The sequence below is a fragment of the Ursus arctos genome, unplaced genomic scaffold (genome assembly GCF_023065955.2).
Source record: "Ursus arctos isolate Adak ecotype North America unplaced genomic scaffold, UrsArc2.0 scaffold_9, whole genome shotgun sequence".
Taxonomy (NCBI): domain Eukaryota; kingdom Metazoa; phylum Chordata; class Mammalia; order Carnivora; family Ursidae; genus Ursus; species Ursus arctos.
The window spans coordinates 28,199,379-28,222,596 of record NW_026623111.1 but is presented as its reverse complement, the minus strand read 5'-3'; positions in this window follow the sequence as shown (position 1 = coordinate 28,222,596).

Below are 23,218 nucleotides of genomic sequence, written 5' to 3'. Positions count from 1 at the left end.
TGTATTTTGCAAAATAGTTATTACTCAACTTAAAAGAGATAACATTTCTTCTTTAGGCTTAAGGGGTAAAGAGATGAATTTAAATGCAGACAATGATGAGAGCATAGATATTATAATGAATATATACATGTACAATATTAAAACAAAGGCTCCTAGGATATTATCGCATATCACTATTCTAAGGAGTCAAATACCAAGCATTATGTATGCAAGAGATCATTGAGTAACCTCCCAAATAAATGCATATTTAAACTCAACAGATCATAATGTCACTCAAGCTTGTTTTATAAGTATCCATTGGATTATATGGCTTATTTATTAGACAAATTATGTAACCTTCAAATTCTGAGGATGGCAAAAATCTGAGCCATGTATTCTATACTTTATGTAGTTGGAAATTGTTTTAGAAATATGATAGTATTTTTTTAAAAGATTATTTATTTATTTATTTGACAGAGATAGAGACAGCCAGCGAGAGAGGGAACACATGCAGGGGGAGTGGGAGAGGAAGAAGCAGGCTCATAGCAGAGGAGCCTGATGTGGGGCTCGATCCCATAACGCTGGGATCACGCCCTGAGCCGAAGGCAGATGCTTAACGACTGTGCCACCCAGGCACCCCGAAATATGATAGTATTTTGTATATGTATTTTTCCTTAGCAGCAAATGTAAAATAAAAGTGGCTAATATTTTATACAAAAGTAAATTTTGATGAGGATATTTGATGTAAAATGTGCCAAACCTAGCAATACTTTACATTGCTTTAAATATTTGTTCGTTAATAGTTGCTGGTAACAACTACCATACTAGTTATCTTGCAAATACCAGACTTTACAAAGTGTCTATTAAATAGATGTGAAGATATGCCAAGGTACAACTAACTATAATTATTCTATGAGTAAATATTCAGCATAGATTTAGAAATAGAACTGTTCAAAAATGCACACTCTTCCCAATGACCCACTGGATAGACTTGTCATATTTAAAGTGTTTATGTTCATTGTGATTTTTTATTTGTTTGTTTTATCAGATCCTCCAAATTGATTACTTACCACCCAGGCTGATCAAAACAAATAATAATTTCAAAAAGCAAAAAAGATACAATTATGAGAATAAATCTCTGTAAGCTAAAAAATGCTTTCTACAATTTAGATGTTATTGTTAATGACACACTATGACTGACAGGTGTTTAAGTCAAAGGAAATTAAGTTCCTACTTGGAGTGATAGTTGAATTCTTTTGTGCCAGAGATTACCATTTAAGATTGCACAGATGAAAATGACTGATTTTTCCCCCTCTTTATTGAGATAAGATAAAGGGTGCTTTCTGTATCTTACGTTGAGAATAAATTATATACTAAAAGGAACATTGGAAATATGTGAGAAATAATTATTAGGTTAGACTGACCCTGCTCCCCAATTTTAAGCTGTTCTTTTTGTGTTACATCTTAAAGAGTTCTAACTAACAAAATTTAAATTTTGAAATCCACCACTAAATTTATTGGTTGTATCAATAACAAAATTTCCAACAATGTTCATCACATATCATTTAGATCAGTTATTTAATAATTTATTGGCTAACATTTCTCCTAATTTTTCAAATAATCCTTGGTATAAAATTGAATATGTAGAAAGATACATTCAACTGTATTCTTACTCTGAGGCACTATTGTACTTTTAAAACAGAACGAATTAATAATATGTTGAGTAGCTGCTGTGGGAGACAATTCCCCATGGGTGTCTCATGTTTCCACACATTTTGTGATCAAAGTAGTGACAGCACTTTGTCCCAGACTATTTTTGAGATATCTGTATAGTGAACAGCAGTCCCAAATATAGTGCCCACATCTGGAGCAAAGGGTTGCTTACAGTCTTTCAAGATAATAACAATGTCTCCTTCTGGAACAGAAGGCAAGCAAACTCATTGCCCCCCCCCAAAAAAAAAAAATTTGGGTTCCCTAAGCTCAGGGTTCCTCTCCCTATAATACAGCCCACCTGATGTGCAGGTGATATTTGGCACTGTTTGTGCCACTTTGTGGGAACTGGGCTGCTGGGAAATGATGGAAAAATGCTGATACTCTGTCTACTGCTATTTCTGTGAGTAATAAACTGTCTTTCATCTCTAACCCACAAGTCTCATGTCTTCTACAATCATCCACTGAACTGTGACAGGCTAACTTGTTAGCTTGCAGGTAGGATAAAGTCTGAGACCTTTCATAGTTCTTGACACTTATTACTTGTCAAGTTTTTAATAAATTATTCATTCCTAATAATAATTTTGTCTAAACATATTAACATGCAACTTTGATGGTAAAGAACGAAGCTCAAATTAATTAACACTTTGCCCTTTTTCATTCAGAGACAGTATTTGAACTCTGATCTGTCTGCTTAAATAATATGTAATCCTTCTACATTACGATATACTAACAGGTGGATTAAGCCCCAGTTTTCTCATCCCCTCCCCAGTTTTCAATGATCTCTGTCAGCTATCTATTATTTGTTGGATTTGTGTTTGCATGTTTCTATTTAATTATTGAGTTTCAATCATCCATTAATCATCAAGAAAAATAGAATTCTTAAATTTCATGTTTAATAGGATTGTTCACAGTTAATATAAAATTATTCACAAATCTTGGTTAATGTGATCTTTCAGCATTTTGTATTTATAGTGCTCTTGTATACATTCTTAAAGTTATTATTGAAAAAATTACCATATTTTATTAAAAATAAAGATGTATAGAAAAGGCCTTTTTTGCCCTTGCCATGTTTTATTTTTTAGCTCACATCTGATTTCTGTGGCAGATGGTTCACTGGGGGCTCAGAATTACCCCTCCATGCCTGTATCCCACCTCCAGCATAGACACCACAACTTTCTGACCCAGTGCCTCCTCCAAAGCAGGGAACTCTTCCAGTGTTCAGCTTTTATGAAAGCAAGGCTGAATTGCTGGGGAATTAACTGTGGGGGAAATTACCAGAGAAGGATGAATGGCATGCTGTATTTAAATGTCCCTAACCCTCTTTATTAAAGGTGTATAGCTCTGGGAAGAATTCTGAGGACTTTCTGAATTCACCACCAAAATAGCCATTCTTTCACACAATAATGACCTCAGCAGACTCAGTAATGTATCTTAATAAGGGTATCTCCTCCTTCTTTGATTCACTCTTGAAACTGTGCCCTTCCTACTTCCAGGGTTCACCTCTCAAATGTGCCAGTATATCACCTACAACCCTGGAGCAGCAAGTGCTGACTGACCACAGGCTCTACTCTGGGCAGAACTCAAACAAAAATGTAACTCAATTAAAATTTATTATTGCACCAAAACCCATAAGATACCTAGGAATAAACCTAACCAAAGAGGTAAAGGATCTGTACTCTAAAAACTCAGAAGATTTATGAAAGAGATTGAGGAAGACACAACAAAATGCAAAAACATTCCATGCTCAGGGATTGGAAGAACAAATATTGTTAAAATGTCTTTACTGCCCAGAGCAATTTACACATTCAGTGCAATCTCTATCAAAACACCATAGACATTTTTCACAGAGCTGGAATAAACAATCCTAAAATTTGTTTGGAGCCAGAAAAGACCCCAGATCACCAGGGGAATGTTGAAAAAAGAGAACCGAAGCTGGTGGCACCACAATTCCAGACTTAAGCTCTATGACAAAGCTGTAATCATCAAGACAGCACGGTACTGGCACCAAAACAGGTACATAGATCAATGGAACAGAATAAACAACCCAGAAATGGACCCTCAATTCTATGGTCAACTAATCTTCAACAAAGCAGGAAAGAATGTCCAACGGAAAAAAGACAGTCTCTTCATCAGATGGTGCTGGGAAAATTAGACAGCCACACAAAGAAGACTGAAACTGGACCATTCTCTCATACTATACATAAAAATAAACTCAGAATGGATGAAAGACCTAAATGTGAGACAGGAATCCATCAAAATCCTAGAAAAGAACACAGGCAGCAATCTCTTCGACCTTGAACACAGCAACTTCTTACAAGACATGTCTAAAAAGGCAAGGGAAACAAAGGCAAAAATGAACTATTGGGACTTCATCAAGATAAAAAGCTTCTGCACAGCAAAGGAAACAATCAACACAATCAAAAGACAACCAACAGAATGGGAGAAGATATTTGCAAATGACATATCAGATAAATGGCTAGTATCCAAGACCTATAGAGAACTTATCAAACTCAACACCTAAAGAACAAGTAATCCAGTCAAGAAATGGGCAGAAGACATGAACAGACATTTCTGCAAAGAAGATATCCAAATGGCCAATGGACACATGAAAAAGTGCTCAAAATCATTTGACATCAGGGAAATACAAATCAAAACCACAATGAGAGACCCCCTCACACCAGTCAGAATGGCTAAAATGAACAAGTCAGGAAATGAGAGATGCTGGTGAGGATGTGGAGAAAGGAGACCCCTCCTACACTGTTGGTGGGAGCACAAGCTGGTGCAGCCACTCTGGAAAACAGTATGGAGGTTCATCAAAACATTGAAAATAGAGCTACCCTATGACCCAGCAATTGCACTACTGGGTATTTACCCCAAAGACCCAAATGTAGTGATCCGAAGGGGCACCTGCACACCAATGTTTATAGCAGCAATGTCCACCATAGCCAAACTATGGAAAGAGCCCAATTGTCTATAGACAGATGGATAAAGAAGATGTAGATACACACACACACACACACACACACGCACACACACAGGAATACTATGCAGTCATCAAAAGGAAGAAATCTTAACATTTACATTGACATGGATATGGAACTGAAGGGTATTATGCTGAGTGAAGTTAGTCAGAGAAAGATAATTATCATATGGTTTCATTCATTTGTAGAATATAAGAAATAGTACAGAAGGTCATAGGGGAAGGGAGGTAAAAATAACTGGGAAGAATACAGAGAGGGAGACATACCATGAGAGACTCTTAACTATAGGAAACAAACTGAGGGTTGTTGGAGGGGAAGTAGGTGGGGGGATGGGGTAAGTGGGAGACAGAGATTAAGGAGGCATGTGTTGTTATAAGCACTGGGTGTTATATACAACTGATGAATTACTGAACTCTACATCTGAAACGAATGGTGTACTGTATGTTGGCTAATTGAATTCAAATAAAAATTTAAAAAATAAACTAAAATAAAGTATTAAGTAACAAAAATTAAAAAAAATAAAACTTACTGAATGTCTTCCACATATCCCACGTACTATATACTCTATCTCCATTAGATCTCAGAAAAAGTCTGTGATATGTTGTTTTCTCAATTTTACAAAATAGGAAATTGAGTGATACAGAACTAACTACTGAATCCAGTGTCTTAATCTAATGTCCATGATCCTTTTAATTTAATCTAAGTCTATAATATCTAGTCCAAGCTACATGCATTTTAGGTTTAAAGAAATTACTTGGTGATATTCTTGGACAGATCATATCAAAGATAATTCATCACTCTTTGTCCTCACTCTGACTTTCAGTCTGGTGCTATTCTACAGTTCCTGGTGTCTCAACTTTGGTACCATTGACATTTGGGGTTGGATAGCTTTTTGTTGCAGGAAGCTGTTCTGTGACTGTTAGGGGTGGTTTGCTTCATTCCTAGCCTCCGTTCTCTACATGGCTGTAGCACCTTTCCTACCCCCAAGCTGTAACAACCAGCAATATCTCCAGATACTGCCAAATTCTCCTGGGGGGTGCAAAATCCAACTCCCCTCACCCAACTTAGACACATGCACTATTTAAAATCACTCTACGAAAAAATAACTAACTAACCAACAAAAAATAAAATAAAATAAAATAAAATAAAATAAAATCACTGCACTGCACTAGACTCCCAAAGCATAAAAACTACAAAGATTGTCCCACCTTTTTCACTCATCTTTCACAGTGGCTGATACATAATCAGAGCTCATTAAATATATATACTCCAAATAAAGAAAAAAAAAATACAACCCTTGTAGTTAAAAAGAAAACTACTATATGTTTATAACTCATCTATTTAAAGACTCAGATACTAAAGAGTCATTTATAAACTATGTTTTTTATTTTATCTGTTAAATTTTGATTACTAATATTGTGTAAATGTATTCTTTTTTTCTTCTCAGTTTTAAACATCCTACCTCTGCAGGGGAAAGAGAATCCTGGTGTGTTTTTATTGTTTTTTTTTTCCCCCATTTTCACTTTTCTGTTTCAGCTAAAAACTTTGAATTGAGTATTAAAGACTCAATATAATAAATTGATTATTTTCAAGTGACTTAATTTGTGTGAGCTCAGAGAAAAGCTTCAAACACTTGTAGTTGTTTATGACCTGTGATATTTTGATGTTTTTCAGGAATATATCTCTCATCAGAGCTTTTCCTTTCATAAAATATATTTTCACTTATTGAGTGGTGTAAGTTTTCAAATACACAGCAATTTTCATGGCATTATATGAAAATAAAATGGTAAATCCATAGATAATTAGGTATAGTTAAAATTGAATTCCCATGATTTATGACGTTTGCAGCATGTTCAGAAGTATGGCCCATAAAATAACTGCCTCAGGATGAAATTTCATCACTTTTTTAATACTTAAAATACAATAATTTCATCAAATTTATCATCAAGATGGGTTTCAAGTTTTCATGGTATTTAAGAATCAAACTCAGCATTCTTTTTTTTTTTTTATAAAACAGATGTACTTGTTCCATATTTTCAAAATCTGATTTTATGTCTTCATAAAATCAGTGGTTTACATGCCCTGCCACAGTATATTCAAATAAATTACATCAGAATGTTTATTAAAATCAATTTCAGAGATAATTTTTAAGAGTTACTGTCTTTATACCCCTGGTACCTGCTTCAGCAGAAACAAAAGTTAGTGAATTAAACCAGGATTTGATATCAGGTTGGTAAATATGTACTGATAGGGGATTCTAAGTGTGTTTTAATAAGATATAAACACATTTCGACTGCCTAAAATATCTTTATTCCTAAGTACAACTTCTCAGTTTTAAATCAGAGTAACATTCATTCCAACGTTCATTGGAGATTGGGTAACATGACCTTTGGAACTTGACTAACTGGCTTTGGGTTTTGTGGCCTCATTTCCAACAAACTGTAAACTCCATGAGAACAAATTTTTACTTGTTTTATTCAGTGATGCATCCCAAGGAACTAGAACAATCACAGGGCTTTAACAGAGATTTAACATATTACAGGAACTTAACAAAGATTTCATGAATGGAAGAATAAATACAGTCCTTATTTTGCATATTAGTTTTCAATTGCTGCTCTATCAAATCTTCACAGGCTTAGTGGCTTAACACAGCACAATCTTACTATCATAGAGCTCTAGAGGTCAGATGTCTGACATGGGTCTTCCTGGGTTCAAATCAAGGTGCTAACAAGGCTGCATTCTTTCTGGAGGCTAGAGGGCAAAGTCCATTTTTGTGTCTTTTCCAACTTCAAGAGGCTGCCCGAGTTCCTTGGCTCATGGCCACCTGCCATCTCCTAGACCAACAATGTCTTTCTCACATGGCACCACTCTGACACTGACTCTTCTTTTGCTTCCTGCTTCTTTTAAAGATCTTTGTGACTATATTGGGTCCACCTGAATAATACACAGTACTCTCCCTCTCTTGAAGCCAATAGATTAGCCCCAACAATTCCATATGCAATTTTAATCCCCGCTTGCCATCTATGTAACAAATTTTTACAAATTCCAGAAATTAGGATGTAAACATCATTGGAAGGTAATTATTTGCCTACAACTTGCCATTCAGCAATTATGCAATATTAGATAAATTATTTAACCACACTGTACTAGTTTTCATGTCTATAAAATGTAAATCATGAGTTCTGTTTTTTCAGTTTGTTTTATTGAATTATTACATGCAAAATTCTTGGAATAGTATCTATCACATCGTGGCGCAGAGTAAACATAGTTCTTATTATAAGTGTGTCCTTTTTAAGCAAAAATTTTGTATTCAGTAATTTAGGTCCATTCTTGCTTAAAAGAGAATGGACTGAAAACACCTGCTTAAGTTTCTTTGAATACTTAATGACATTCAGTCTTTGAAAATAGAGAAGGTGAATGCAATTTCAAGTTTCTACCCTCAAAAGGAAGATCTTGGCTGTATGTGCTGAAGTAATCACCTAAAGATATTATCAGAAAAGGTGAACATGTTTTCAGGATAGATAAATTGGTGAAACTCTTTAGTTTTATATATAGTTTTTATATATAGTTTTTATATATATGTATATATAATATACATAACGCAAATATGTCAAAGAGATAATTTTAAAAATAGGAAGGAGACTCCTTTAAATGTTTCTCAAAGAACAGGTGTAATGACAGCTCTAAGGAACTAATTAGATGAAACAAGGACTAACCCTCAGATCAATACCATTGCACAATGGAAAGCATTATGTATTCCTAGAAGTGTATGTACATGAATCATATTATTTAGTATTTTAGCCTTTCTATTGAGTGCATTATCTCTGTGAGTTAACTGTCCATTTGACCTTCCTGGTCAGGATAGCCTGACAGCTGTGTGGGTCCAGCAACTTGGTGTTGCTTGACAGTCATCCAACATGTGAAGGAATTTAAGGTTTAAAACGTTACCTTTTAATTTTTCGATACTGTAGAATTATTATTATTACTTAGAGAGGGTGAGAGAGGTTGAGGTGGGGGGCAGAGGGAGAGGGTGGGAGGGAATCTTAAGCAGGTTTCACACCCAGAGCAGAGCCTGATGTGGGGCTCAATCTCACGCCCCCGAGATCAAGACTTGAGCTGAAATCGAGAGTCAGACACAACCAACCGATCCACCCAGGCACCCTTGTAGGATTATTTTTAATGTCTTGCAAGGAAGAAGTGGGTAGAAAGGATTTAAAGCAAAACGAAACCAACCCAGAAACAAAACCCAGAACTGGAAGCGAACATTCAGTCAATATCCTACTATTACTATTTTCACTACTGCTGTTATCACCACCACCACCACCACCAATAATAATAGCAGTAATAAAACTTTTGTCATGCCAGAAAGTTTTCCAAATGCTTTAAATAAATTATTATGCATAAACGTAGTGGGGTTTTTTTTTTTTTTTTGTATTTGTAGGTCATCTGGGTATTATTTACTAACATGTATTTTTAAATTCAATAAGACCCAATATTCCTATGTATTCTTCCCCTTGATAAATATTATCCTTGAAAAAATGAGGCTATAGCTAGTTTTCTTTTGTCTAGTTCTCATGAAAATAAAAACAGTTATGGAATTGTTAGAAATTTTGTCAGTTCGACTCCTAAAATAAGCTCTTGCCTCACCATTGGTTTGCTAAGTACACTTCGGGAAAGAGTAGATGCGTTTTTATACCCGTTGCACAGACGTAAGCATAAAAGCTTGCGGAGGTCAAGAAACATGTCCAAAGTCACACAGCAAGTCAGAGGTAGAGCTTTCCTATCAGTGTAAAATTGTCAGTCTAGTGACCTGTGGGTTTATGTCCTTTGGTCTGCTAATCCGGACCCGTTCCATCTCTCCTTTTCTTAGGGATTTTGTTTTAAGAAAAAAGACATGGCCAGATGCCCAGTTAAGCCCTTACAAACTTTAAAATGCTAAGTAAGAGAGCTCGTGTTGTTTGCCCTTGGATTGTGCATTTTATTTTTCATCTATCAAGTGATGCATTTGTTTTAGAGCATTGTGGCATTTATTAATTATCCAAGCTGAATTCTCATTTTCAGTAAATGGCACCTTACACAGTGGGGCCGTGTCAAACAGGAGCCTTGACTGGGGAACAAATGTCAGTGTGGTGAGGAGCCTGCTGAGTGTTTAATAACTACAAATAAAGTGCACTGTTAGTGTTATCAAGCATCATTCCATCACCCAGTAGGTTTCCTTTGTAAGTAAAGATAAAATGACTTGGACAATCTGTACTGAATCCATCAGCTATAACTCTAAAAGCACGAGGCAAGACAAGGTTTCTTCAAATAGACTGGATGCTGGAGAGGGAAGAAGACAAAAAGGTCATTAGGAAATGAAATAATTTCAATTTAATCGATGACTGTACAACATCATGGCTTTGGGAAAAGAACTTTGGAAAATGACCATACTCATAAGCTAGTGTTGAGCCCTGATGCTCATTTTCTGTATATGGTGGAGATAAGGAGTTAGAAAGTTGTGCACATTTACTGTAGCTATTTGTGTTTTTTAATACTGAAGGAGACAATGAAAAACATTATAACTAATTCTCAAAGGAGAGTTCGTTGACTTTAACATACCTGTAGTTGCCCCAAAGATAGAGAATATAAGGAAAACGAGTGCATTGCAAATCATAAAAAGGTGATACATTGTCACCCTGGCTAGAGATCTTTTAGCAAAAAATTCTAATGTTTTTGACATTCTCTTGAATTATGGCTCAAAAAAAAAAATGGTAGTCCTTGGAAAGAACAGGGAGTGAATTGGAAAAAACTGGATTAAACATGAAAAATTCAGCAATATTTTATTAAACATGGACTATGAGCTATTTGTTTAGTAAATATTATCTTCCTTAATTCTTGCACCAGTCCTGTGACAAAAATAATATCAGGACATATTTAAAGCTGGTGAAATTGATGCTCAGCAGATTTAAGGGAACTCAGATTCCATTAAAATAATAGAGATCAAATCCATGACCTGTCATGGCACCACTGTGGCCCAGCTGTATATTCGTCAAGAGAAGTATAGGTCAGGATGAGCTCACGTGATCTGTTAGTAGAGCCCAAACTACGTCTGGCCACAGACATAAAAGAAAAAAAATCAGAGTATATTCCATGTACAGAACTGCATGTGCTTAGAGAACATTATGATAACAATAAAGAATCACTTGGAGAAGTCAGAGTTGGCATACAGTGAGGAGGAAGAAGAGGAGGAGGAGGTGGAAGAGGAGGAGAAGAGATGAGACGAGAGGGATATCTTGATATGAGTGCATGAGGAATGTCATTGGCTCAACCGGCACTGATTCAATCCTAAAAGGCCCATCACCTGAGCTTCTCTTACTCCCTCATTCTGCTGTTTCAGATGTTAAGTCATCTTTCCTAGGGCACTGGATTCTCTACAACCACTTACACTGATCACAACTATTCTCTTCTTCATATTGGTGACATTAAAGCTACATGTCGTTGAGGAACCAGCAGGTCTGGGTCTGGATTTTCATCCTTCCCTTCTTGCTGAATAACCCGGACATTGTATCTAACTTTTCTGAATGAATGTCAAAAAGGGATATAACAACTTCTCATGGTATGACTCTGAGCACTAAATAAAGCAATGCCCCTCTGCCTGATGATAAGTAGCATATACTTACTATTGCATGAGGCTTACAGAGCTTTTTCCCCTTGTATCATCAGGATTTTTCTATTAATGTAGTTGTTTTCAACTCAGATGAAAGAAAGTGGTCTGTTGTCTTGCAGCCAAAATAACTAAAAAGTTATATCAGTTCATTTTTGGAGCTCATAACAAATTTTACCATTTTTTTAAATAAATAAGTGACAGCAACATGTAAATACCCTTACTTAACTTTAGCAGCAGATACAAGTACTAGGGGAAAAAACAGTGCGTGAATACATAGGGCAACCATGAAATATATGTATAAACAAGTTCAGTACCAAAATATGATCTATCTGCGTTTCTTGTTAATTCTTGTAAAATGTCCAATTTCAATATTCTTTCAAAATTATTAAGACATTTTGATAAAGGAGAATCTTTTATGGAGGAATAATGCAGGAAAAAATATGCATTTTTATCTATCCTCAAGTCTAATACTATAGTGACTATATAAGAAAATATGTCTAAAGTTCCTGAACAATGAAGAATGCTACACTTCAGGAGTCTACCCTCAATCAGAGGTTGTTCTCTTTCCTTAAAAGGGCACAATAAGATTACAATCTTGATAAGCATCTAAGAACACAGTAAGATCTATAATCTTGATACTATTTATACTTAGAGATGGTGGTAGGCTGGCCATTTTCTTTCCCGATGAATCTCTACCATGGTAAGTACATCAGGCTTTCTTCTGAAATTGGCACTACAAAAATTCAACCTTCTGTTAAAATTGTAGCTGAATACAAGTTAGAATCTTTCTTTGTCATCAATTCTAGGAAGCTACTTAGCATTAATGATTACGTTGCTTTTACATATTTTGACATTAGTTTATTAGAATAAGAAGGGAAAGAATGGGGTCCAAGTCATTTATAACCAGTAACAGCTTAGGCTGTCTTGTCAAATTTCAAAAAAGTAACACTTGATTTTTAAATGAATATTAAAAGATAGCTGAAATTCCCTCAACATTTATAAGGGTAATGTTATAATTTGTTACACGTAACATTTTCTGGGTATTTTGTTCATGAGAATACCACTGTGTTTTGTCAACAAGTAAGTATCCAGTAGAGGGCTAAAACACAGCATGTCTTCTTTAAATTGGTGAATATGACTATTAAAGAAATATGAATATTTAAATGAGTATTATTTATTTAGAATTATTCATACCTTACTATACTGATATATTTTAAAAGAAAAATATTGAAAAGAAATTTAAAACATGAAATAAGAAAGCTAGAGTGAAGTTTTGTTTGATGTTGGTGACTTTAATGATTCATAGAGCTCTGTTTTTAATGTCAAAATGTGTATCACATACCTACTATGACATGTTTCGTATGTTAACAGAGGTGCAAGCATTTTTGAATTACAGTCAATTTTGTATGGAGATTAAAAGAATGGCCAAACATGAGAAATATGACTTTTTTTAAGTATGAAGTACTTTGATGCTGATCTATTAATTATTCCCAATAAGGGAGTTATTGTTTTCAACTAAGAAAGTAAGTTAAACTTGGTTGAATTATATTTAGAGGCCAGAATAGACACTTGGACATAGTACACTTCCTACCTCATTAGTTTTTGATTCACCTTTATGTTATATAAATTGCATCTGATTATTTTCTCTTCTAGACTTGTTGATTCTTTGCCTTATATTTGTTACCTACATTATTTCTCCTTGTATTGATATTCTCCTTATAATATCTTTTTATGCTAATTAATAAACGACAGATTAATTAGAAACACAGAGAAAGAAATCAATCAATATGATTCTTCAGGCTTATTTTGGTCCTGTATTTGTTTTAGGAGTAACACTTTTGGTTTCTGATCTTGAACCCTTTAAATAGAGAAAAGCAGTGCTATTAAAGCAGCTATGTTTTTCTTAGTAAATTATGGGTTCAAGTGTAATTTGATTATGTGCACGTGTCTCGGGATAATACAAGAGCCATAATTATTTGTAAATACCTCAAATTATAATGTTTTCACTGAAAATTTGATTTATATGTTGAGAAACAATGAGCTAGCTAGATACTAGAAGAGGAAGGTGGTGACTGGAGGCTTCTGATCTATCAATTTACAAAAATACATGGTTATATAAATTATTTGATTAAATGCATATTTATGGATAAGAATCCAAAGCTTAAGACTAGAATTGATACTGGCTTTTCATTTAGTACATGCCTTTTGTAAAAAGTCAATTCTTTTTTGTGTGTGTTTGAGTGTGTTCTCTATTTAGATAATGGAATAACACACTACAAATTATTTTCATGAGTACTATTTAATGATTATAAGATAGTATTTATGCAAATGTTGTGCATTAGCATCTTATATAATTCATTGCCCAGTTTAGCTTTTATCGTAATTCAAATTCACTCAGAAATAATGAATCTTCATCATTAATAAATCATTCAATTATCTTCCAATGAGAACAGATTTTATTTCTGCTTTTCATCTAAATCCTTCCAATATAAAGCCTGTGATGATGGTCCATTATGAGGCCTAAATGCTTTCACCATCAGCCATAGTTATCTATCGCTGCATGATAACCACCCCCAAACTCAGGGGCCTAGTCCAGTGACTACTTATTAGTTCATGATTCTGGCAGCTTGCAAAGTGGGCAGCACTCTGCTTGGGCAGCTAGTTTCTGTTCTACATCCTGTTAGCTGGGCTCACTCGGCATTTGTCGTCACTAGCTATGTCAGCGGGGGCCCTGTAGGCTTTTGGGCTTTACCCTCAATGGCTGGCAAGCCTATGATAGTGGAGCATCTCTCTCCATGTGTTCTCTCCTTCTGAAGGATTCTGTCCTGAACCTCTGCACAGGCAGTTGATACGCTGAGAGGGCAAGCACAGAAGCTATAAGATCTCTTAAGTCTTGGACTCAGAAGTCATACAATAGTGTTTCAGACACATTCTATTGGCCATAGCGAGTCACAAGGGCAGTCCACAGTGAAGGACTAAGCAAATAGACTCTACTTCATTATGGAGAAAGACATGCAGACATACTTAACCTACCACCTTATTCATTTTTAAAATCTTTACTGAAATAATACCATGGATTTTCCTCCCAACAAGGTTTATTCCAAATCTCCATTTCCAAATGCAAATCCTTTCTCAATTGGAATGTTTCTAGAAGGTTTCAGGAAAGAATGAGAGAAAAGCATCAGCACATTTATGTAAATTTAAGAGGAGGTAAGTGAAAACACCTTTTTGAGTTAGAAAACATTGAAGCACTGGGTGTTATATGCAACTGATAAATTATTGAACACTACATCTGAAACTAAGGATGTATTATGTTGTCTAATTGAATTAAAAAAAAAAGCAAAATAGGAAAACACTAACACATCAAAAAAATAATAGATTGAAATCTTGATTCCATCTCTCCTTAGCCATATGATTAGCACGTGATTTCTTGGAGTCTTTCTTTCCACATTGATAAAAGAGATGTAAAGTGTAAGACTTGTACCTGGATTACAAACGATATAAACAGTTAAGAAATGTAGATAATTCATAAGGAACAATTCTAAATGTAGAAAGTGTTACGTGTAAGGTGGCCAATTTATTCCCATGATACTTCAGTTTGGGCCAACCTCACCATAAGGAATTTGGGATAAACACACCATATGCAACTACTGTATATCTCACTGTTGCAGATTGTCTCTTTAGTTCTTTTAATGGAAATAGTGTTGCATTATAGTTGATGTCAGCTTTCTCCTAGGCCTCTATTTAGAAAATTAGGATGAGCACTAGAAATTCTGATTTTGCTGACATCGCTTCAACTGTTTCAAATTTAAAAATAAATTTCTAGTAGTGTTTGGTTAATTTCCTTGGTTATATAAGTGAATTTGGAGAATTTTATTTTCCTATTTTGGAGGAGATTATTTATTTGGAGGGTGATATTTTCCTATTTATGTTGATTTTTGCAAGTCTTTTTTTCTGACATAATAGTTTTTAATACAGCCTCTGGCATTTTTGGTCAAGTATAGCCAAATACTTCATATCTTTTGTTACCATTCTGAGTTGTTGGCCATTTCTCTATTATATTATATGAAAGATATCATATATATATATATAGAGAGAGAGAGAGAGAGAGAGAGCTAATAATATATACATATATCGAATAATATATATTCACAAACATATATATGCTAATTATTGTGGGATAGTTGTTATTTTTCCATTAGCTCTAATGTATGTATGTATGTGTATGTGTTTAGATGATTTAGAAGTGTCTCTTATAAGAAAGATGTCATAGAATTATCTTTATAGTCCAACATAAGAGTCTTTTACTTTCAATAGATGAATTTAATGTTAACATTCATGTTTTTTTTTTACCAAAATATTTCATTTTCAAATTTTGATACTACTCTGTAAGCTTACATTTTGCTTGATTTATTTTATGTTATAATTCTATTTTATGGCCTTGATTTACTATTATCTTCTGCAAAAATCTTGAAATGACTTTTAAAAAAAAATTCTGTGGATGGCTTTGAAGTTCCTTTCAGAGATTCTTATATCTCTATTAAACTGAGTGCCTATCAAAGAAAAGAGTTTAACAAGATAACTTCAATGTTTATTGGGAGTTGTTTTCAGCTTTCATATATCTATTTGACTTTGTTAATTTTATATGGAATCATAAATCATGCTATTTGAATTTTTTTTACATAATGGATTCTAATTGGTTTTGTAACCAAACTTAAAATATACTTATAGTACATGTATGACTAGTTTTAATACTGTCAATTAATAGCCAACAAGTTTTTTAAGAATACATAGCTGATGTGTTTTCTAAGACCTCACAAGTCTAACGATGGCTGTCGTATGGCTACGTGCACATTACATTGAAATCACAAACTTATTTTCAGAGCTTTGTAGCTATTCTATTTTCTCTTATACTCTGGTGTTATAAAAGAACAAATAATATTGCTTAGATTTTTGTTCTTTTGTGGGTAACTTAATATTCTCTTTCCTGGATTTTTAGAGATTCTTTCATTTTGTTTGATAAATTTTCCATGAAAATGTCAAAATGATACATCTAGAGTCCTATTTATTGATATTAATAATATAGTTTTGATGATTACAGAAGACCGTGTTATGCATTTTGCAGAAAATATGAAAATACAGAAAAGCATAATAAGAAAATTAAAATCTTCTATAATTTCAAGACCAAGAGATAATTTGATTGGTATATTTGTCCATTTAGATGTATAGCTTATAGCTATAACACCCGCTTCTTGATACTATTATACAGCCTATATTTGATCTTTTCTCACTTAATATAATAGTTTGAGGACCCTTCACTCTAATTATATTACTAAAAATTATTGAGTATATATAATATTTTTTATACAGATATATAATTAGCAGCTTACTAAGATATTGTTTGAATCCAACTATGCTTCAGTGAACAAAGATGAACCTAAGGTCTTTTTTCATAATTCTGTCTCTATTCTGAGAAGAGTTTTCTAGAAATAGAAATAATAGGTTAAAGGGAACATTTTAAAATATGTGTACATATAATTGAGTTTCCTCTCCAATGTCAGACACAATATGGCATACTCATACACTACTGTATCCATCTTTGGGAGTGCTGCTTTTAAACTTAATTTTGTCTGAAGACATAGCTTACTATTAACTTTTGGACAGTGTTCTCCTTCCTTTCTTTTTTCTTGGGATTTTCTTGATCAGTTGTGTAATGTAAGGAAACACGTCAACTAGGTAACTTTCTTTAATAAGTTAGTTTACTGTTAACTGACAGTTTTAAAACCAGTGATACTTGAGGTATAATTATAGTTTAAATCTGGTTTCAAAACTCCATGTTTTTTTCCATTATCCTTTAGACCTCAAAAGACCTCCTTATATTTTTTCTCTCATTTCTGAGAAAATCTGTCCACTTTTATTTATGGGCAACTTAATATTTTCTTTTTAAAATTTAATATTATTTTCATCAACATCTGGCCAACTCCTCACAGATAGCATTGTAATTTTTTTTTTTTTTTTTTTTTTTTTTTTTTTTTTTTTTTTTTTTTTAGATAGAGAGCAGGAAGGGGCAGAGGGAGAGAGAGAATCTTAAGCAGACTCCATGCCTAGTGCAGGGTCTGACACAGGGCTTTGTCTCACCCCCCTGATATCGTGACCTGGCCTGAAATCAAGAGTCAGATGCTTAACCAGACACCCTGACACCATTATAGTTTTAATTGAGTAATCATCTTATTTACCTTACGATATTTCCTAATCTTAGAAATCTCTCTTTTCCTGTTAAATTTTATAGACACACTTTTCTTTGGAGTTTTGTTTAAATCAGTCATATGTTTAGCTTCGTATTATCTAGTAGCAAATCCATTTTGGATCATGACATCTCCCATTTTCTTTGAATTTTGAGTAAGTTGTTTGATGAGTGGAAACATCTATGCTTTAATGTTATCCATTTGTTTGCCACTGAGGTAGACAACACCTGTTCTGTATTTGGTTATATAGTATGTATCTAAGTTGAACGGAGTTTTTCATTTCTAGGCAATGTGCCTGACCAAAATTTACTCGTAAGGATCTCCAGGGAGGGAACTAAAATCATTAAAACTTGGTGGTAAATTTCTAGTCCAGTGGGAGAGTGTGGGAGTAATAGGCAAAAAGAACTAAATACACAGATAGCTAGGAATGCCTCAGAGACGTTTATTTATTTTTTTTAACCGAAAACATCTTTGGGAAACTCATACTTGATTTCTGATATATATCCTGAGGCTTTTTTCTTTGTTGAGGTTTTTCTTTGCTTTTTATAGTTCATGATACCAAGTGTAAACCTCAGGTATACTGCTATGACTGAACTCAACTGTCATCACTTGCTACATTAGAAGGAAATCTTTGACCTCTGATATCCTTCCCTACCCGATCAAAAGAAGTGAGAGCCAGTTTTCTTACCTCCATCCGTCACCTTTTAGTTGGGACCAGTAGAGACAGTTTTTAAAGATCTCCTCAATCTTTCCTTCTGTTCTCTTTTTTTGGATGGGAGAGGAAGAAAGGGTCAAATGGAATAAGAGAGGTATGAAGCAGGTTCTCAGTGGTTCTATCAAGGTTTTGTCATTGAAACGCTATAACACTAATAACACTTACCTTGTGTTTTCCATTTTGATGTAGGTTTTCTCTCTCTTTTTTTTTTCAATTATTTATTTCACATTGGGTGGAACATGAGGGATTATAACTTTTGTGTTCATTCTAACATCTTGTCTAAAATGTCTACAGATCCTATTCAAATAACTTTTTTCTCAATTTAATAAAATTTTTAAAAATAGCATCTGTAAGACAGATGATCAACGAAAAATAATTTTTATAGGAAATTCAACTTTGAAAAACACGGGATTCAGTCAGGTGCCGTAGCTGTTACGCTGTAGCAAATCTCAGAGGCTTTAACCCTCTAGTATATGTTTTTAATAAAAAGAAGAGATGGTTGGAGCATTTTCTAAAATTATTTTGCCATAACATATGACATCTTATTGGAGTAGATTTGAGAAAAATGATTCAGGCTCTTTGGACGTTTTCCTTTTTAAAGCACATGTTCTTTTTGGGAATCTTTTGTACCTCACTGTACTCTTGGAACAAGTCATTTTATGTGTATTTTGTGTAAATTTTTATACTTAGACCTTCCTTGGTGACTCTTCAAGATAAAGTCCACGAATATGCTACAGTATGAACATGAAGGCAAAATGCAAATTTGTTCAGAGATATATTTGCTCCTAGAAGTAAAACTGGCACAGAGTAGATGTTCAAGTAGTATTTTTTACTGAAGGAAATAGTAGTTTTTGTCATTACTTTTTGAGGAAGGCTTTGATTTTTTTTGTCAAAACATTGGCTTCCTAGTCTGCCAACCTGATAGCTCTACCATGGTGACCTAAAGCCTGGCATCTTGGTTACATTCTTTCTGCCACTGCTAATACTGAGTGTGACCAGAGATCGGGTGGCCATTTTGAACACTTTTGGCTATGGAAGAATTTCCTTTGCTAAAACTGGAAATAGTATGTCCTTCTACACCCTTATAATGTCATTAGCAGCATCTCTTATTAAATCACATCATGACTAATTTAAGATGACCCAAACACACCTCATTGCACTAGCCATTGCCTAGAGAATCAGCACAAACGTAATGGTTGAAAATAGCACAAAAGTCAGAAGAATAGAAGCCAGTGAACACAAGGCTAATCATTACCTTCAGAGAGTCAGTAAGACAATAAAACAAACAAAATTCTCACAGTTCCCACATAATTGATTTTCCCTTCTGGACAATACTATAGTTGTAGAGAGAGATTTCTCTTTCTTCTCTCTCTTAATGGTTACATATCATTATGGAAAGTACGATTTTAGTGTCTCTATCATTCTCACCACATTTATGTATCTCTCACTAGATGCTTTAAAAAAAAGGCAAAAAGGAATGTATAGATGTATATATATATATACACACACACATACATACACATACACCTTACATATACATGTATGTACATTACATATGAGACATACATATGATATATATATCATATATACATATACACGTGTGTGTGTGTACACACACACACACACACACACACATCACTTCTATATTCCTAGATCCCAGTACAAAGCCTGGTACTTAGTGAAGAACATAAGTGTGAGCAGAAATTTGTAATTTTTTTCAATTTTCTCCAAGATGAGTTACACATTCTTTAGTTTATTGTTTTCTAAGATAAAATGAAATCTAATTTTAATCACACACAGACATCCCCCCATTATATGCATGAGTAGAATAGTTATCTTATTGAGATAAATTTCCACAGTGTTTTAAGTTGGAGATTTTCAACTGAATGTTTCCTTGGCTGTTTTAATGAACATTGTTAGAAATATGTGTCCATAAATATTCATAGGAAAGAGTAATATGAATATTTATAAGAAGTAGGAAATTTTCTGAATTGGAGGACATTTATTTCTTGCGATTCCAGTATTAACAACAGCAACTACTATATTTCTCTTACCACTTTTATCTTCTTAAGGGCTTCCTATGAAAGTTTCAAGAACCTCTGGGCAAAATACATCCGAAGAAGCCAAACTTTATTTGCATTTGATTTTATTTAAATGAAATATTTGAAATGCTTTTTCCTATGAATATCACAGAACAATATAATGAAATGAAATTAATGTATTTACATAAACCATTTTTGTTCCCAAATGCAGTTGACCCTTCGATAACACGGGTTTAAACTGCACAGGTTCACTTTCACATGGATTTCTTTGGATAAATACAGTACTTTACTTGTATTTTCCTTATGGTTTTTTGAATGACATCTTCTTCTCTCTAGCTTACCTTATAAAATATGTGTTGATTGACTGTTTATGTTATCTGTAAGGCTTCGAGTCAACATTGGGCTGTTAGTTAAGTTTTGGGAGAGTCAAAAATTTTACATGGATTTTTGACTGTGCTCATAACCTCTGTGTTGTTTAAGAGTCAACTATGTACATATATTAAAAATTTGAAAAGGAACAAAAACTGTTGTTACTATTGGCACAAATAGTAAACTTTCAATATAAATTAATTGCTGGATGCTTTCAAAGATAAATTTCATTTGAATTCTTGGAGGATACACACTTAAGCTTCCATATTCAAAATCACAGTTATTCTCATAGCTCCAAAACTAATAGTAAAAGCATAAACATATTAAGAACTCTCCTATTTGTAATATCATGGAACATAGACCATTTTTAAAAATCATTTTAAGTCATGAAGTAGAAAATCCAGGTACTGGAATCTGTACCATAATGAGAATGACTTAACTTTTGTTTTGGGTTGAGTATGGCTGATTTAATCTTTATTTTCAAAACCAATGGCCCAAGAAATTGGTAGTTAGGAGACATCATCTTTTGATGTTTCTTCAATTGATCTTATTTATAGTTCATTAATTTTTCATTTAATAACAATAATAAGGACAATGACAAGTAACATCTATGGAATACTTACTATGTCTCGGGCCCTTGTCTAAGCACTTTTAGAAAGTAAAATTCTTATTTTTCACATTTTATAGATAGAAAATGAAGCCTTGAAATATTTGAACAGCTTGCCTAAGATATCTCAGTAAATTGGTGTCTTGAGTTGGGATTCAAGCCCCTGCTTTAGAATCGGCCTGACTCCAAAGGTCTGTTTTCTTCAATTCTGCCCTGAAATGTGTCCAGATGGCACTTCTGAGAAAAAAAATCTTGTTAATGCAGACCAAAAACAGAAAGTAGAAGGACAGATTTCTAAATGAAAACTAGATGCAATGAATGAAAATATTTGCACTTACACAAATGTTCGCTTAACATCTATTTATTCATAGTTTTTCCATAGTTATAACAAGATTGGCAATTCTATTTGCATGACACAGAATCCAAACAATATGAAAACTACTTGATACAAGCATGCTAAGTACATGAAAGCAGAAAAAGGTGTCACAGAGTAAATAGTGAAATATTTTAGGAAAATCGAGGTAAAAACTTAACCTTTGTTGACCGATATTACTTTACAAGTTGATGTTTGATATACCTGAGTACATATTAGTTTTATTCATTTTCTATTGCTGCAGTAGTGGATATTGAACATACAAAAGGATAAAATCCTATTCCTTTAATTACAAAATTTAAAAATTCTTTAACATGTTTGAAAGCCTGAAAATTGGACCTGTATTTTATCAAAATAATCAATATAAAACACAGAAAAAATAGAGTATGTTACTTGACAAATAAATGCTCATTTCAGAAAAAAATATGGCGGTCAATTTGTTTACCAACTTAACCAAAATTTATTAGCAATATTTTGTATAACAAATGCATGGGCTACTACTTCATGTTGACAATTGTCATTTATTTATACAATTTTTTTCATGCATAGTTAGCATTAATTAATTATGCTATTGTTATTATTTTTGTTAACTTTATTTTAGCATTTTTTTTTTTAAGATTTTATTTATTTATTTGACAGAGATAGAGACAGCCAGCGAGAGAGGGAACACAAGCAGGGGGAGTGGGAGAGGAAGAAGCAGGCTCATAGCAGAGGAGCCTGATGCGGGGCTCGATCCCATAACGCCGGGATCACGCCCTGAGCCGAAGGCAGACGCTTAACCGCTGTGCCACCCAGGCGCCCCTATTTTAGCATTTATTAGCTTAATCACTCTGGTGTGGTTACTTTATTGACTCAGTCCTTCTCTAAACATGGAAATAATAAAAGTACTTCACAGGTGATAGTTTCTGCACATGAAATACTTAGCTCAGTGCATGGTATACAGCAATTTCTCAGGAAATGATGGCTTTACTGCTGTATTACTTGATAAGATATTTCTTTAATAGTTATGGCTTCACTTAGATATTACATTTTCATTTTCAGATATATATCAGAGGTAGTAAGTTTGGCCCCATCCTTCATTTTACTATAATCTAAAATCTCTCTCTCTCTCTTCATTTTGGGGCTGCTGAACATGTTTTGGTTTTGTGTTTTTTGTTTTTTGGTTTTTTTACCTTTACTAGAATTGTTATATTTTACAAAGAGGAAGAGGTGTGATCTAAACTATTTTTCACAAGTGGCTGTTTAATTTCTGTGATAACAAGAATTCTAAGATGCCCCAAAATGCCTCCCCTTAATCCCTATGATTGTGAATATGATAAGATATCAAACCTGTGATTATGTTACAATAGATAGAGAAACACATTTTGCAGAGGTAGACTTGCATCTCAAGTCTCTGTATGTAGTTAACTTTCATGGATGTCAGTTACTTATATCAATCGGTTGACTTTGAGTTAATCATAAAAGTTATCCAAGTAGACCTAATTGAATCATATGAACCTTTTAAAGCAGAGAGTTTTCTCTGGTAGGTTGAAGAAAGGGGGTGGGGAT